Raw genomic sequence first — 6,161 nt, 5'->3', positions numbered from 1 at the left:
ATTGCCTGATCTGTACCTGTGCCGCCTGTCCTTAGGACAGCGATACAGATAAATGGTGCGGCGTGGCAGGGGCAGCCTATCCCTATTCCTATGATAGGCTACAGGCACAAGACCTGCAGCCTATCAGAGGCCGGTGCAGGCATTGCGATGACGTCATCACTCCTCCTGAACCATACAGCGGACACAGGCTGGAAGAGGCCTGCATCACATTGCTGAAAGCGCCATAGAGGTAAGTATATGTGTTTATTTTTTTCATTTACCTACGGGTGCACTATGGAGGGAGAGGAACACTATGGGGGGCATCTACTGGGGCCCTATCTTATATAATACTGGTACTCATGGGGGTCACTATGGAGAAGGGGGGAGAGGAGCACTATTAGGCATCTACTGGGGGCCCTATCTAATATACTAGCACACATGGGGGGCACTATAGAGGGAGTTGAGGAGAGGAGCACTGAGGTGGCCTCTACTGGGGGCCCTATTTAATATTCTGGAACACATGGGTGGGCACTATGGAGAGGGGGAGCACTATGGGGCATATAATGGGGGCCCTATCTTATATGATGGCATACATGGGGGGACTATGGAGAAGTGGGAAGGAGCACTATGGGGGCATCTACTGGGGGCCCTATCTTATAAACTGGCACACATGGGGGGACTATGGAAAAGGGGGAGAGGAGAACTATGGGGCATCTACTGGGAGGCATTATATATTGGCACTCATGGGGGGCACTATGGAGGGGGTGGGGGAGAGGAGCACTATGGGGCATCTACTGGGGGGCATAATATACTGTCACACATAGCTGGCACTATGGAAAAGTGGGGGAGAGGAGCACTATGGGGGCATCTACTGGGGGGCATTATATACTGGCACACATGACGGGCACTATGGAGAAGTTGGGGAGAGGAGCACTATTGAGGCATTATATAGGGGCATTATACTTGCACACAGTATGGCGGCACTATAGAGAAGGGGGTAGAGGAGCATATATATATACACTCACCTAAAGAATTATTAGGAACACCTGTTCTATTTCTCATTAATGCAATTATCTAGTCAACCAATCACATGGCAGTTGCTTCAATGCATTTAGGGGGGTAGTTCTGGTCAAGACAATCTCCTGAACTCCAAACTGAATGTCAGAATGGGAAAGAAAGGTGATTTAAGCAATTTTGAGCGTGGCATGGTTGTTGGTGCCAGACGGACCGGTCTGAGTATTTCACAATCTGCTCAGTTACTGGGATTTTCACGCACAACCATTTCTAGGGTTTACAAAGAATGGTGTGAAAAGGGAAAAACATCCAGTATGCGGCAGTCCTGTGGGCGAAAATGCCTTGTGGATGCTAGAGGTCAGAGGAGAATGGGCCGATAGAAGAGCAACGCTGACTGAAATAACCACTCGTTACAACCGAGATATGCAGCAAAGCATTTGTGAAGCCACAACACGCACAACCTTGAGGCAGATGGGCTACTACAAATAGGAAAAAGAGGCTACAATTTGCACAAGCTCAACAAAATTGGACTGTTGAAGACTTGAAAAATGTTGCCTGGTCTGTTGAGTCTCGATTTCTGTTGAGACATTCAAATGGAAGAGTCCGAATTTGGCGTAAACAGAATGAGAACATGTATCCATCATGCCTTGTTACCACTGTGAGCATCTTTGGGATGTGGTGGAACGGGAGCTTCGTGCCCTGGATGTGCATCCCTCAAATCTCCATCAACTGCAAGATGCTATCCTATCAATATGGGCCAACATTTCTAAAGAATGCTATCAGCACCTTGTTGAATCAATGCCACGTAGAATTAAGGCAGTTCTGAAGGCAAATGAGAAATAGAACAGGTGTTCCTAATAATTCTTTAGGTGAGTGTATATATATATATATATATATATATATATACCGTATATATACAGTTGTGTTCAAAATTATTCAACCCCCAATGCTGTAAAGGGTTTTAGGGAATTTAGTGTACATTTGTAATTGTGTTCAGAATGAAATCTTACAAGGACTTTTTAAAGAACCAAATGCAACTAAAATGACATCAATTGTTTTTGTAATGCAGTATTAAATGTTTTTTTTGTGATTTCTTCATTGACACAATTATTCAACCCCTTAAAGACTACCACTCTTAAGAACAGAGGTTCATTCAAGTGTTTTCGATCAGGTATTGAAAACACCTGTGGATGTCAAGGAGCAGCAATCAAGCATAATAAGCACCAATTAGGCAGATTTAAAAGAACTGTGATACTCAGCTCCTTCTAGACATTTACTGGTGTGTTTACAAACATGGTGAAGTCAAGAGAATGGTCCAGGAAGACAAGAGAAGAGGTGATTTCTCTTCACAGGAAGGGCAATGGCTATAAGAAGATTGCAAAGATGTTAAACATACCAAGAGACACCATAGGAATCATCATTTGCAAATTCAAGGCAAAGGGCACTGTTGAAACGCTACCTGGTCGTGGCAGAAAGAAGATGCTGACTTCGACCTGCTGTGCGCTACCTGAAGCACAAAGTGGAGAAAAGTCCCCGTGTGACTGCTGAGGAACTGAAAAAAGATTTGTCAGATGTGGGTACTGAAGTTTCAGCTCAGACAATAAGGCGCACACTGCGTAATAAAGGCCATCATGCCAGAACTCCCAGGCGCACTCCAAAGAATAAGAAGAGTCGACTGCAGTATGCCAAAAGTCATGTGGACAAACCACAAAAGTTTGGGGATAGTGTTCTGTGGACTGATGAAACAAAATTAGAACTGTTTGGGCCCATGGATCAACGCTATGTTTGGAGGAGGAAGAACAAGGCCTATGAAGAAATGAACACCTTGCCTACTGTGAAGCATGGCGGGGGGGTCAATCATGCTTTGGGGCTGTTTTGCTTCTACAGGTACAGGGAAGCTTCAGCGTGTGCAAGGTACCATGAATTCTCTTCAGTACCAGGAGATATTGGATGAAAATGTGATGCAGTCCGTCACAAACCTGAGGGTTGGGAGACGTTGGACCTTTCAACAGAACAATGATCCCAAGCATACCTCCAAGTCCACTAGAGCATGGTTGCAGATTAAAGGCTGGAACATTTTGAAGTGGCCATCACAGTCACCAGACTTAAATCCGATTGAGAACCTCTGGTGGGACTTAAAGAAAGCAGTTGCAGCTCGCAAGCCTAAGAATGTGACTGAACTGGAGGCTTTTGCCCATGAAGAATGGGCGAAGATACCCGTAGATCGCTGCAAGACACTTGTGTCAAGCTATGCTTCACGTTTAAAAGCTGTTATAACTGGAAAAGGATGTTGTACTAAGTACTAAGATTGAATGTCACTTGGGGGTTGAATAAAACTGATAATGATGTGAGCACAGAAAAGACATTTGTGGTTATTTCATTATAAATGTTATGTTATATTTGTCTGACTTACAAGTGCCTCTTTGATTTAATTGTAAACAATGATCAAAATCAATGTCAAACTGGCCAAAACACTCAATTTCAGTGGGGGTTGAATAATTTTGAACACAACTGTATGTTTATATATTAGTGCAGACAGTTACAAATAGTGTTTGGCACGAATATTCGAATCACGAATATTAATCGTGAATATCGGCACTTCGAGAATTCGCTAATATTTTGAATATAGTGATATATATTCGTAATTTCGAATATTCTAGATTTTTTTTTTTTTCATCAGTAACCTCCCTTCTTGCTTGTGGGCCAATGAGAAGGCTGCAATGTCTTTGTCTGAGCTTAGCAACATCCCTAGCAACCAATAGGAAAGTTGCCTACCCCTCACTATATAAGAACCTCCCCAGCAGCCATTTTCTACAGTTTTTTAAAGTTCTGAGAGAGACAGCAGTGTCATTGCTGTGCTCTGTGCTTTCCACACTACATTAGATAGATAGTTAGAGAGCTTATATATATATATATATATATATATATATATAATACAGATAGTTAGTGGGAGATAGTCAGTGTAGGTTATATCCTGATATAGTGTAGCTGTTGCAGTGCAGCGTGTTAGGTAGTGTGATAGGTCCTGCTGTCCATACATACATGCAGACCTGCTAAAATGTGAAGTTTCACGTATTGCACCAAAATATTCGCATCATTAGTGCCGATTAGCGCAATCGCAAATATATTGGAGCGCTCTAACTGCATATAAAGCCATTTTTAAAGTTCTGCCATGCCAACCATTTTCTCCAGTCTCAGGAAACTTCTAGCAGCTTGGAAAATGTAGCAAAAGTGACCCACGCCTGTATTTTGCGCGCAATACGCGAATATTACATTGCCGATTTTTCACAATCAAGAAATTAATCGCGAATTCACTAATATATGATGAATATTCGCCCAAATATTTGTGAAATATCGCAAATTCGAATATAGCCCCTGCTGCTCATCACTAGTTACAACCACTATTACCTCATGTACCTCACACAATAATCATAATACTGTATATAATTGACCATATATATCTGTACACATTGCATCTATTAAACCTTGTCCTTGTCACATAAGTACACTGCACTATAAATATTATGTGTATATATATATATATCTACACATACACACTGCATATATTATACAGTATAATAGATGCAGTGGACACAGGTATGTAGTATACCCAGCAGTGCGCTGATATATGACGTACAAGGTACAATAGATGCAGTATGTTAACATACAGCAGTATACTGATATGTGAGGCACGAGGTATAATAGATGCAGTGTGTTAAGATATATAGGGGTTCATTTATTATTAGATATATGCCAATTTTTGGCGTATCTCTGTTGCAGATCTGGTCGCAATGGGGATTTGCAGCTAAATGTGCGTCTTTTCCCAGCTCACGCAAGGTCTAAAAGAGGGGGCTTGGCGTGGACGGTGAAGGCAGTGGTCTGGCCAGCCCATCTTATTTATAATTTTCGACATCTGTTTTAGGAATAGAAAACTATCTAAACCTATGCCAGCAAGGTAGCTGGCGTAGATTTAGGCCGGCGGTGGATGCACCTAAGTCATGTAGAGGGGGGGTAAAGGAGTATTAAGACCAGCGTCTAAAACACCGGTCTTAATAAATGACCCCAACAGTATATACAGCAGTGTACTGATATGTGAGGTATAAGCTGCAATTTATACCCCATACCTCACATATCAGTACACTGCTGTATATACTGCCCAAGAACGGTAGTGGGAATGGGGCATGGAGGCACAATTTAGATTCTTGCTATGGGGCCCAGTGATTTCTATGTACACCCCTGTGCACAGCTATATGACATGCTAAGTGTGTTGTCCCTGGTGATGAACTTTGAAGTTTTGAAATTTCTGTGTTGATAACTTTTGAACCACAAGAGATATTGCAAATCTGATTGTCTCAAATGATTTCTGAGAAATTCTGGCCTTTTTTGATATGCTACATGACCCCCTTCCCACTGGAAAAATTTGCCCTTGATCCAATAAGGCAGCTTTTAAGATGGCGGCCATGTTTCAGACATAGCCTAAAACATAGGGTCCCTCACGCATTACATATGTATGTAGCAGAAGTGTATTGAGAGCAGCATCATCTATATCAGCTTAAACGGAGTGCCAGCAGTTCAAATGTGTCCCAACAACAAAATACCAAAAAAGGCCGCAGCACATCCAAATGGTGAAAAAATGTGTTGTCCTTTTATTTAACCATATAGCGACGTTTCAGTCCTCTTAGGGCTCTTTCACACTTGCGTTCTTTTCTTCCGGCATAGAGTTCCGTCGTCGGGGCTCTATGCCGGAAGAATCCTGATCAGGATTATCCTAATGCATTCTGAATGGAATGAAATCCATTCAGGATGCATCAGGATGTCTTTAGTTCCGGACCGGAACGTTTTTTGGCCGGAGAAAATACTGCAACATGCTGCGCTTCTTGCTCCGGCCAAAAATCCGGAACACTTGCCGCATCGACGGATCCGGAATAATAGCCCATTGAAATGTATTATTCCGGATCCGTCCTAACATTTTCAGACGCAACGACGGATCCGGAAGTTGCGTCTGCGCCTGCGCCAGGAAGTAGGAAGGTCTTGGCTGGCGCGAACTTCCTCAGACAACCCGCCCGGGAGAGGACAGGTCGTGTCTTCAGCTCCTGGAGGTGAGTATTCAGTGTGTGTTTTGTCTTTTAATACATTAACTACATGCATCTACTATGTCCTAGACATAG

Source organism: Bufo bufo, chromosome 6 (assembly GCF_905171765.1).
Source record: "Bufo bufo chromosome 6, aBufBuf1.1, whole genome shotgun sequence".
Taxonomy (NCBI): domain Eukaryota; kingdom Metazoa; phylum Chordata; class Amphibia; order Anura; family Bufonidae; genus Bufo; species Bufo bufo.
Note: the sequence above shows the minus strand (reverse complement) of the source record.